The sequence below is a fragment of the Trachypithecus francoisi genome, unplaced genomic scaffold, assembly GCF_009764315.1.
Source record: "Trachypithecus francoisi isolate TF-2019V2 unplaced genomic scaffold, Tfra_2.0 Lachesis_group10, whole genome shotgun sequence".
NCBI lineage: Eukaryota > Metazoa > Chordata > Mammalia > Primates > Cercopithecidae > Trachypithecus > Trachypithecus francoisi.
Genome location: NW_022681455.1, coordinates 86,096,530 through 86,109,613, shown reverse-complemented (window position 1 = coordinate 86,109,613; position 13,084 = coordinate 86,096,530).

Sequence of the window (13,084 nt, the reverse complement as noted above, 5' to 3'; positions counted from 1 at the left end):
TCATTGATCAGTTTGCTAACACGGTTTTCTTGAAATCTGCAAAGGGATATTTCTTAGCGCAAGGAAGCTTACAGTGACAATGGAAATATCCTCAGAAAAAAAGATGAGAGAGGGTTTCTGAGAAACTTCATTGAGATATGTGAATTCATCTCACAGAGATCCACCTTTATCCTCATGAAGCCATTCGCTAAGACTGTTCTCGTGGAATCTGCATTTTGATATTTGTTAGGGCATAAAGAGCTATGGTGAAAAAGGAAATATCGTAAGAAAAAAATGAAAAGAAGCATTCTGACAAACTGCATTGTGTTGTGTTAATGAAATTCACAGAGTTCCACTTTTCTCTTCATTGATCAGTTTGCTAACACAGTTTTCTTGAAATCTGCAATGAGATATTTCTTGGTGCAATGAAACTTATGGTGACAAAGGAAATATCCTCAGATAAAAACCTGAAAGAAGCTTTCTGAGAAACTGTTTTGTGATGTGTGAATTCTTCTCACAGAGATACACTTACCTTTCAACCTCCTCAGATCTTTGGGGAGTCTGAGAAAGGGATATTTTGGTTCGCGTTGAGGCTTTCGCTGAAAAAGAAAATATCTTTAATTAAAAACATGAAAGAAGCTTTCTAAGAAACATCTTTGGGATATGTGAATTAATCTCACAGACTTCCAACTTAGTCTTCATCAAGCAGTTTGCTAACACAGTTTTTGTGGAATCTATAAACTGATATTTTGGAGCGCTTTGATGTCTATTGTGAAACAGGACATATCCACAGATAAAAACTGCGAAGAAGCGTTCTGAGAAACTGCATTGCAATGTGTGAATGCAACTCACAGAGTGACCCTTATCTCTTCATTGATCAGTTAGCCAACAAAGTATTCTTGAAATCTGCAATGTGATATTTCATAGCGCAAAGAAGCTTATGATGAGAAAGTGTATATCCTCAGATAACCACCTGAAAGATTTCTGTGGGGGGCGGAGCAAGATGGCCGAATAGGAACAGCTCCAGTCTCCAACTCCCAGCACGAGCGACACAGAAGACTGGCGATTTCTGCATTTTGAGGGGGGGGCGGAGCAACATGGCCGAATAGGAACAGCTCCAGTCTCCAACTCCCAGTGCGAGCGACACAGAAGACCGGCGATTTCTGCATTTACAACTGAGGTACTGGGGTCATCTCTCTAGGGAGTGTCGGACAATCGGTGCTGGTCAGCTGCTGCAGCCTGACCAGTGAGAGCTGAAGCAGGGCGAGGCATCGCCTCACCTGAAAGCGCAAGGGGGAAGGAAATCCGTTTTCCTAGCCAGGGGAACTGAGACACACAACACCTGGAAAATCGGGTAACTCCCACCCCAATACTGTGCTTTAAGGAAACAGGCACACCAGGAGAATATATCCCACACCTGGCCGGGAGGGTCCCACGCCCACGGAGCCTCCCTCACTGCTAACACAGCAGTCTGCAGTCTGCGGCGATCGATCCGCAAGGCAGCAGCGAGGCTGGGGGAGGGGTGCCCACCATTGCTGAGGCTTAAGTAGGTAAACAAAGCCGCTGGGAAGCTCGAACTGGGTGGAGCTCACAGCAGCTCAAGGAAGCCTGACTGTCTCTGTAGACTCCACCTCTGGGGACAGCCCACAGCTGAGGTCCAATAGGGGAAGCAGCGGAGAACGGTGCAGACGCAAACGACTCTGTCTGACAGCTTTGGGGAGAGCCGTGGATCTCCCAACATGGAGGTTGAGATCTGAGAACGGACAGACTGCCTGCTCAGGTGGGTCCCTGACCCCTGAGTAGCCTAGCTGGGAGACATCCCCCACTAGGGGCACTCTGACACCCCACACCTCACAGGGTGGAGTCACCCCTGAGAGGAATCTTCCGAAGGAAGAATCAGACAGGTACACTCGCTGTTCAGCAATATTCTATCTTCGGCAACCTCTGCTGCTGATACCCAGGCAAATAGGGTCTGGAGTGGATATCAAGCAATCTCTGACAGACCAACAGACAGTCCTTCTGACTGTCAGACGGAAAACTATCAAACAGGAAGGACACCTATACCAAAACCCCATCAGTACGTCACCATCATCAAAGACGGGGAAGAAGCAGGGCAGAAAAGCTGGAAATTCAAAAAATAAGAGCGCATCTCCCCCTGCAAAGGAGCGAGCCCATCGCCAGCAACGGATCAAAGCTGGTCAGAGAATGACTTTGATGAGATGAGAGAAGAAGGATTCAGTCCATCAAACTTCTCAGAGCTAAAGGAGGAATTACGTACCCAGCACAAAGAAACTAAAAATCTTGAAAAAAGAGTGGAAGAATTGACAGCTAGACTAATTAATGCAGAGAAGATCATAAACGAAATGACAGAGATGAAAACCATGACACGAGAAATACGTGACAAATGCAAAAGCTTCAGTAACCGACTTGATCAACTGGAAGAAAGAGTATCAGCGATTGAGGATCAAATGAATGAAATGAAGCGAGAAGAGAAACCAAAAGAAAAAAGAAGAAAAAGAAATGAACAAAGCCTGCAAGAAGTATGGGATTATGTAAAAAGACCAAATCTACGTCTGATAGGGGTGCCTGAAAGTGAGGGCGAAAATAGAACCAAGTTGGAAAACACTCTTTAGGATATCATCCAGGAGAACTTCCCCAACCTAGTAGGGCAGGCCAACATTCAAATTCAGGAAATACAGAGAACACCATAAAGATACTCCTCCAGAAGAGCAACTCCAAGACACATAATTGCCAGATTCACCAAAGTTGAAATGAAGGAAAGAACCTTAAGGGCAGCCAGAGAGAAAGGTCGGGTTACCCACAAAGGGAAGCCCATGAGACTAACAGCAGATCTCTCGGCAGAAACTCTACAAGCCAGAAGAGAGTGGGGGCCAATATTCAACATTCTTAAAGAAAAGAATTTTCAACCCAGAATTTCATATCCAGCCAAACTAAGTTTCATCAGTGAAGGAGAAATAAAATCCTTTACAGATAAGCAAATGCTTAGAGATTTTGTCACCACCAGGCCTGCCTTACAAGAGACCCTGAAGGAAGCCCTAAACATGGAAAGGAACAACCGGTACCAGCCACTGCAAAAACATGCCAAAATGTAAAGACCATCGAGGCTAGGAAGAAACTGCATCAACTAACGAGCAAAATAACCAGTTAATATCATAATGACAGGATCAAGTTTACACATAACAATATTAACCTTAAATGTAAATGGCCTAAATGCGCCAATTAAAAGACACAGACTGGCAAACTGGATAAAGAGTCAGGACCCATCAGTCTGCTGTATTCAGGAGACCCATCTCACATGCAGAGACATACATAGGCTCAAAATAAAGGGATGGAGGAAGATCTACCAAGCAAATGGAGAACAAAAAAAAGCAGGGGTTGCAATCCTAGTCTCTGATAAAACAGACTTTAAACCATCAAAGATCAAAAGAGACAAAGAAGGCCATTACATAATGGTAAAGGGATCAATTCAACAGGAAGAGCTAACTCTCCTAAATATATATGCACCCAATACAGGAGCACCCAGATTCATAAAGCAAGTCCTTAGAGACCTACAAAGAGACTTAGACTCCCATACAATAATAATGGGAGACTTCAACACTCCACTGTCAACATTAGACAGATCAACGAGACAGAAAGTTAACAAGGATATCCAGGAATTGAACTCATCTCTGCACCAAGCGGACCTAATAGACATCTATAGAACTCTCCACCCCAAATCAACAGAATATACATTCTTCTCAGCACTACATCGCACTTATTCCAAAATTGACCACATAATTGGAAGTAAAGCACTCCTCAGCAAATGTACAAGAACAGAAATTATAACAAACTGTCTCTCAGACCACAGTGCAATCAAACTAGAACTCAGGACTAAGAAACTCAATCAAAACCGCTCAACTACATGGAAACTGAACACCTGCTCCTGAATGACTACTGGGTACATAACGAAATGAAAGCAGAAATAAAGATGTTCTTTGAAACCAATGAGAACAAAGATACAACATACCAGAATCTCTGGGACACATTTAAAGCAGTGTGTAGAGGGAAATTTATAGCACTAAATGCCCACAAGAGAAAGCAGGAGAGATCTAAAATTGACACTCTAACATCACAATTAAAAGAACTAGAGAGGCAAGAGCAAACACATTCAAAAGCTAGCAGAAGGCAAGAAATAACTAAGATCAGAGCAGAACTGAAGGAGATTGAGACACAAAAAACCCTCCAAAAAATCAATGAATCCAGGAGTTGGTTTTTTGAAAAGATCAACAAAATTGACAGACCGCTTGCAAGACTAATAAAGAAGAAAAGAGAGGAATCAACTAGACGCAATAAAAAATGATAAAGGGGATGTCACCACCGACCCCACAGAAATACAAACAACCGTCAGAGAATACTATAAATGCCTCTACGCAAATCAACTAGAAAATCTAGAAGAAATGGATAATTTCCTGGACACTTACACTCTCCCAAAACTAAACGAGGAAGAAGTTGAATCCCTGAATAGACCAATAGCAGGCTCTGAAATTGAGGCAATAGTTAATAGCCTACCCACCAAAAAAAGTCCAGAACCAGATGGATTCACAGCTGAATTCTACCAGAGGTACAAGGAGGAGCTGGTACCACTCCTTCTGAAACTATTCCAATCAATAGAAAAAGAGGGAATCCTCCCTAACTCATTTTATGAGGCCAACATCATCCTGATACCAAAGCCTGGCAGAGACACAACAAAAAAAGAGAATTTTAGACCAATATCCCTGATGAACATCGATGCAAAAATCCTCAATAAAATACTGGCAAACCAGATTCAGCAGCACATCAAAAAGCTTATCCACCATGATCAAGTGGGCTTCATCCCTGGGATGCAAGGCTGGTTCAACATTCGCAAATCAATAAACGTAATCCAGCATAGAAACAGAACCAAAGACAAGAACCACATGATTATCTCAATAGATGCAGAAAAGGCTTTTGACAAAATTCAACAGCCCTTTATGCTAAAAACGTTCAATAAATTCGGTATTGATGGAACGTACCTCAAAATAATAGGAGCTATTTATGACAAACCCACAGCTAATATCATACTGAATGGGCAAAAACTGGAAAAATTCCCTTTGAAAACTGGCACAAGACAGGGATGCCCTCTCTCACCACTCCTATTCAACATAGTGTTGGAAGTTCTGGCTAGGGCAATCAGGCAAGAGAAAGAAATCAAGGGTATCCAGTTAGGAAAAGAAGAAGTCAAATTGTCCCTGTTTGCAGATGACATGATTGTATATTTAGAAAACCCCATCGTCTCAGCCCAAAATCTCCTTAAGCTGATAAGCAACTTCAGCAAAGTCTCAGGATACAAAATTAATGTGCAAAAATCACAAGCATTCTTATACACCAGTAACAGAGAAGCAGAGAGCCAAATCAGGAATGAACTTCCATTCACAATTGCTTCAAAGGGAATAAAATAACTAGGAATCCAACTTACAAGGGATGTAGAGGACCTCTTCAAGGAGAACTACAAACCACTGCTCAGTGAAATAAAAGAGGACACAAACAAATGGAAGAACATACCATGCTCATGGATAGGAAGAATCAATATCGTGAAAATGGCCATACTGCCCAAGGTGATTTATAGATTCAATGCCATCCCCATCAAGCTGCCAATGAGTTTCTTCACAGAATTGGAAAAAACTGCTTTCAAGTTCATATGGAACCAAAAAAGAGCCCACATTGCCAAGACAATCCTAAGTCAAAAGGACAAAGCTGGAGGCGTCACGCTACCTGACTTCAAACTATACTACAAGGCTACAGTAACCAAAACAGCATTGTACTGGTACCACAACAGAGAAATAGACCAATGGAACAGAACAGAGTCCTCAGAAATAATACCACACATCTACAGCCATCTGATCTTTGACAAACCTGAGAGAAACAAGAAATGCGGAAAGGATTCCCTATTTAACAAATGGTGTTGGGAAAATTGGCTAGCCATAAGTAGAAAGCTGAAACTGGATCCTTTCCTTACCCCGTATACGAAAATTAATTCAAGATGGATTAGAGACTTAAATGTTAGACCTAATACCATGAAAACCCTAGAAGAAAATCTAGGTAGTACCATTCAGGACATAGGCATGGGCAAGGACTTCATGTCTAAAACACCAAAAGCAACGGCAGCAAAAGCCAAAATTGACACATGGGATCTAATTAAACTAAAGAGCTTTTGCACAGCAAAAGAAACTACCATCAGAGTGAACAGGCAACCTTGAGAATGGGATAAAATTTTTGCAACCTACTCATCTGACAAAGGGCTAATATCCAGAATCTACAAAGAACTCAAACAAATATACAAGAAAAAAACAAACAACCCCATCAAAAAGTGGGCAAAGGATATGAACAGGCATTTCTCAAAAGAAGACATTCATGCAGCCAACAGACACATGAAAAAATGCTCATCATCACTCGCCATCAGAGAAATGCAAATCAAAACCACAATGAGATACCACCTCACACCAGTTAGAATGGCAATCATTAAAAAGTCAGGAAACAACAGGTGCTGGAGAGGATGTGGAGAAATAGGAACACTTTGACACTGTTGGTGGGATTGTAAACTAGTTCAACCATTATGGAAACAGTATGGCGATTCCTCAAGGATCTAGAACTAGATGTACCATATGACCCAGCCATCCCACTACTGGGTATATACCCAAAGCATTATAAATTACTCTACTACAAAGACACATGCACACGTATGTTTATTGCGGCACTATTCACAGTAGCAAAGACTTGGAATCAACCCAAATGTCCATCTGTGACAGACTGGATTAAGAAAATGTGGCACATATACACCATGGAATACTATGCAGCCATCAAAAAGGATGAGTTTGCGTCCTTTGTAGGGACATGGATGCAGCTGGAAACCATCATTCTTAGCAAACTATCACAAGAAGAGAAAACGAAACACTGCATGTTCTCACTCATAGGTGGGAACTGAACAATGAGATCACTTGGACTCAGGAAGGGGAACATCACACACTGGGGCCTATCATGAGGAGGGTGGAGGAGGGAGGGATTGCATTGGGGAGTTATACATGATATAAACGTTATGCACATGTACCCTAGAACTTAAAGTATAATAAAAATAAAAAATAAAAAAAATAAATTTGCAACGCAAAGAAAAAAAAAAGGATTTCTGAGAAACTTTTTTTGTGATGTGTGAATTCTTCTCACAGTGATCCACTTACGTTTCACGGAGCAGTCTAGTCCCGCTATCTTTGGGGATTCTGACACGAGCTATTATGGTTCGCACTGAGACTTATGCTGAAAAAGGACATATCCTCAGGTAAAAACGTGAAAGAAGCTTTCTGAGTAACTTCTTTGTGATATGTGAATTCATCTCACACAGTTCCAACGTAGTCTTCAGGAAGCAGTTTGCTAACACTCTTTTCATGGAATCTTTAAACTGATATTTCAGAGCACTTTGAGGCCTATGGGAAAAAAGAAATATCCACAGATAAAAACTGCGAAGAAGCGAAGAAGAGTTCTGAGAAACTGCACTGTGTTGTGTGAATGCAACTCACAGAGTGACACTTTTCTCTTCATTGATCAGTTTGCTAACGCAGTTTTCTTCAAATCTGCAAAGGAATATTTCTTAGTGCAAGAAGCTTACAGTGACAAGGGAAATATCCTCAGAAAAAAGGTGAAAGAAGCTTTCTGAGAAACTTAATTGAGATGTTTGAATTCATCTCACAGGGATCCACCTTTGTCTTCATGAAGCCGTTCACTAAGTCTGTTCTTGGGTAATCTGCATTGTGGTATTTGGGAGGGCATAATGGGCTATGATGAAAAAGAAAATATCGTCAGATAAAAAATGTAAAGAAGCGTTCTGACAAACTGCATTGTGATGTGTTAATGCAATTCACAAAGTTCCACTTTTCTCTTCATTGATCAGTTTGCTAACACAGTTTTCTTGAAATCTGCAATGGGATATTTCTTAGTGCAACGAAGCCTATGCTGACAAAGGAAATATCCTAAGATAAAAACCTGAAAGAAGCTTTCTGAGAAACTTCCTTGAGATCTGGGAATTCATCTTACAGATATCCACCTTTCTCTTCATGAAGCTGTTCGCTAAGTGTGTTCTCGTGGAAACTGCAATATGATATTTGGGAGGGCACAAAGGGCTATGCTGAAATAGGAAACATCCTCAGATAAAAAATGAAAAAGCATCACTGCATTGTGATGTGTTAATGCAATTCACAGAGTTCGACTTTTCTCTTCATTGATCAGTTTGTTAGCACAGTTTTCTTGAAATCTGCAATGGAATATTTCTTAGCGCAATAAAGCTTACGGTGACAAAGGAAATATCCTGAGATAAAAACGTGAAAGAAATTTTCTGAGAAATTTCTTTCTGATATGTGACTTTATCAAACAGAGTTACACCACTATTTCGTCCAGCTCTTTGCTAGCCCTGATTTTGTGGAGTCTGAGAACTGATATTTCGGATGGGTTTGAAGAATATAAGGACATAGGAAATATCCTCAGAGAAAAACCGGAGTGAACCTTCCTGAGAAACCTCTTAGTGATGTGTGAATTCTTCTCACAGAGTTACAATTACGTTTCATGGAGAAGTCTAGTACCACTATCTTTTGGGAGTCTGACACGGGATATTATGGTTCGCTTTGAGGTCTACGCTGAAAAAGGAAATATCCACAATTAAAAACGTAAAAGAAGCTGTCTAAGAAACTTCTCTGTGATATGTGAATTCATCTCACAGAGTTCCAACTTAGTCTTCATGAAGCAGTTTGCTAACAGTTTTCGTGGAATCTTTAAAGTGATATTTTGGAGCGCTTTGAGGCCTATGGTGAAAAAGGAAATATCCAGAGACCAAAACTGCGAAGATGCTTTCTGAGAAACTGAATTGTGACGTGTGCATTCAACTCCCAGAGTTACACCTTTCTCTTCATTGATCAGTTTGCTAACAAAGTTTTCTTGAAATCTGCAATGGGATATTTCTTAATGCAATGAAGCTTACAGTGACAAAGGAAATATTCCCAGATAAAACATGAAAGAAGCTTTCTGAGAAATTGCTTTCTGATGTGTGACTTCATCTCACAAAGTTACACCACTATTTCGTGCAGCCGTTTGCTAACACTGTGTTCATGGATTCTGAGAACTGATATTTCGGATGGTTTTGAAAAGTATAAGGACAAAGGAAATATCCTCAGAGAATTCGGAATGAAGCTTTCTGAGAAACTGGTTTGTGATGTGTTAATTCATCTCACGGAGTTACATCCACTCTTTCATGAAGGAGTTTGCTAACGCTGATATTGTATAATCTCAGAAGTGATGCCTTCGATTTCGTTGAATCCCAGGGTGAATATAGGGTGAATAATGCAATATTCTCAGAATAACACTGCAGAGAAGCCTTCTCAGAAACTGGTTTGTTGTGGGTGCATTCAGCTCACTGAGTTCCATCATTGTTTTCATTGAGATGCTTGCTCACAGTGTTTTGGCAGTATCTGCAATGAGACACACGGGGGCGGTCTAAGACCACAAATAGCCTCATCTCTAACGGGAAAGAAGCTTTCTGAGAAACTGCCTTGTGATGTGTGAATTCAACTCTCTGAGTTCCACGTGTATTTCGTGGAGCCGCTTTCTATCGCTGTTTTTGTGGAATCTGAAAACTGATATTTCGGATCCCTTTGAAGACTATAGGGCCAAAGGAAATATCCTCAGATAAAAATGAGAAAAAAGCCTTCTGAAGAACTTCCTTGAGATGTGTGAATTCATCTCACAGAGTTCCCCGTTTCTCTTCAGGAAGCAGTTCATTAAGACTGCTCTCGTGGTTTCTGCACAGTGATATTGGGGAGGGCGTAGAGGGCTATGGTGACAAAGGAAATATGGTCAGATAAGAACTGAAAAGAAGCATTCTGAGAAACTGAATTGTGATGAGTGAATGCAACTCACAGAATTATGCTTTCCTCTTCATTGAGCAGTTTGCTAACAGTTTTCTTGAAATCTGCAATGGGATATTTCTTAGCGTAATGAAGCTTATGGTGACAAAACAAATATCCTCAGACAAAAACGTGAAAGAAGTTTTCTGATAAATTACTTTCTGATATGTGTCTTCACCTCACAGAGTTACACCACTATTTCGTCCAGCTGTTTGCTAGCCCTGATTTTGTGGGTTCTGAGAACCGATATTTTGGATGGGTTGAAGAGTATAGGGACAAAGGAGATACCCTAGGAGAAAATTCGGAATGAATCTTTCTCAAAAACTACTTCGTGATGTGTGAATTCTTCTCACAGAATTCCAGTTACGTTTCATGGAGCAGTGTAGTACCACTATCTTTGGGAAATCTGACACGGGATATTATTGTTCGCATTGAGGCCTATGCTGAAAAAGGAAATATCCTCAACTAAAAACGTGGAGGACTCTTTATAAGAAACTTCTTTCTCACATGTGAATTCATCTCACAGAGTTCCAACTCACTCTTTGTGAAGCAGTTTGCTAACACTGTTTTCGTGGAATCTGTAAAGTGATATTTTGGAGTGCTTTGAAGTCTATGGTGACAAAGGAAATATCCACAGATAAAAACTGCCAAGAAGCGTTCTGAGAAACTGAATTGTGATGTGTTAATGCAACTCAGAGGGTTACACTTTTCTCTTAATTGACCAGTTTTTAAACACAGTTTTCTTGCAATCTGCAAAGGGATATTTCTTAGCACAATGAAGCTTATGGAGACAAAGGAAATATCCTCAGATAAAAACGTCAAAGACACTTTCTGAGAAATTGTTTTCTGATATGTGACTTCATCTCACAGAGTTACACCACTATGTCGTCCAGCTGTTTGCCAGCCCTGATTTTGTGGATTCTGAGAACTGATGTTTCGGATGGGTTAGAAGTATATAACGAATAAGGAAATATCCTCAGAGAAAAACCGGAATGAACCTTTCTGAGAAAGTGCTTTGTGATGTGTGAATTCTTCTCACAGGGTTACACTTACATTTCACGGAGCAGTCTACTACCACAATCTTTGGGGAGTCTGACACTGGATATTATGGTTCGCATGGAGGCCTACACTGTAAAAGGAAATATCCTCAATTATGAACGTGATAGAAGCTTTCTGAGAAACTTCTTTTTTATACGTGACTTCATCTCACAGAGTTCCAACTTAGTCTTCATGAAGTAGTTTGCTTACATAGTTTTCGTGGAATCTGTACAGTGATATTTAAAAGCGCTCTGAGGCCTATGGTGAAAAAGGAAATATCCACAGATAAAAACTGCGAAGAAGCTTCTGAGAACCTGCATTGTGAAGTGTGCATGCAACTTCCAGAGTTACACTTTTCTCTTCATTGATCAGTTTGCTAACACAGTCTTTTTGAAATCTGCAATGGGATATTTCTTAGCGCAATGAAGCTTACCGTGACAAAGCAATATCCTTAGATAAAAACGTGAAAGAAACTTTCTGATAAATTGCTTTCTGATACGTGACTTCATCTCACAAAGTTATACCACTATTTCGTGCAGCCGTTTGCTAGCCCTGTGTTGGTGGATTCTGAGAAGTGATATTTCGGATGGTTTTGAAAGTAAAAGGACAAAGGAAATACCCTCAGAGAGAACCCAGAATGAAGCTTTCTGAGAAACTGGTTAGTGCTGTGTTAATTCATCTCACAGAGTTACAACCACTCTTTCATAGATGAGTTTGCTAGTGCTGATATTTTATAACTCGAAAGTGATGCCTAGATTTCATTGAATCCCAGGGTGAATATCGGGTGAATAATGCAATATTCTCAGAATAACACTGCAGAGAAGCCTTCTCAGAAACTGGTTTATTGTGGGTGAATTCAGCTCACTGAGTTCCATCATTGCTTTCATTGAAATGCTTGCTCACAGTGTTTTGGCGGAATCTGCAATGAGACACATGGGGGCGCTCTAAGACCACAAATAGCCTCATCTCTAATGGGAAAGAAGCTTTCTGAGAAACTGCCTTGTGATGTGTGAATTCAACTCTCTGAGTTCCACGTTTATTTCTTGGAGCCGTTTGCTATCGCTGTTTTTGTGGAATCTGAGAACTGATATTTCAGATCCCCTTGAAGACTATATAGCCAAAGGAAATATCCTCAGATAAAAAATGAGAAAAAAGCCTTCTGAGGAACCTCCTTGAGATGTGTGAATTCATCTCAGAGAGTTCTACATTTCTCTTCATGAAGCCGTTCATTAAGACTTCTCTTGGGGTTTCTGCAAAGCGATATTGGGGAGGGCGTTGAGGGCTATGGTGACAAAGAAAATATGGTCAGATAAAAACAGAAAAGATGCGTTCTGAGAAACCGAATTTTGATGTGTGAATGCAACTCACAGCGTTACGCTTTCCTCTTCGTTGATCAGTTTGTTAACAGTTTTCTTGAAATCTCCAATGGGATATTTCTTAGCGCAATGAAGCTTACAGTGACAAAAGAAATATCTTCAGACAAAAACATGAAAGAAGTTTTCTGAGAAATTACTTTCTGATCTGTGACTTCATCTCACAGAGTTACACCACCATTTCATCCAGCTGTTTGCTAGCCCAGATTTTGAGAATTCTGAGAACTGATATTTCGGACGGGTTTGAAGTGTATAAGGAGGAAGGAAATATCCTTAAAAAAAAACCGGAATGCACCTTTCTGAGAAACTGCTTTGGGATGTGTGAATTCTTCTCACAGATTTACACTTACATTTCATGAAGCAGTGTAGTACCACTATCTTTGGGGAGTCTGACACGGGATCTTATGGTTCACATTGAGGCCTACGCTGAAAAAGGAAATATCCACAATTAAAAACGTAAAAGAAGCTTTCTGAGAAACTTCTTTGTGATGCGTGAATTCATCTCACCGAGTTCCAACTTAGTGTTCATGAAGTAGTTTGCTTACACAGTTTTCGTGAAATCTCTACAGTGATAATTCGAAGCGCTTTGAGGCCTATGGTGAAAAAGGAAATATCGAGAGATAAAAACTGCAAAGAAGCTTCTGAGAATCTGCAATGTGATGTGTGCATTCAACTCCCAGAGTTACACTTTTCTCTTCATTGATCAGTTTGCTAACACAGTCTTCTTGAAATCTG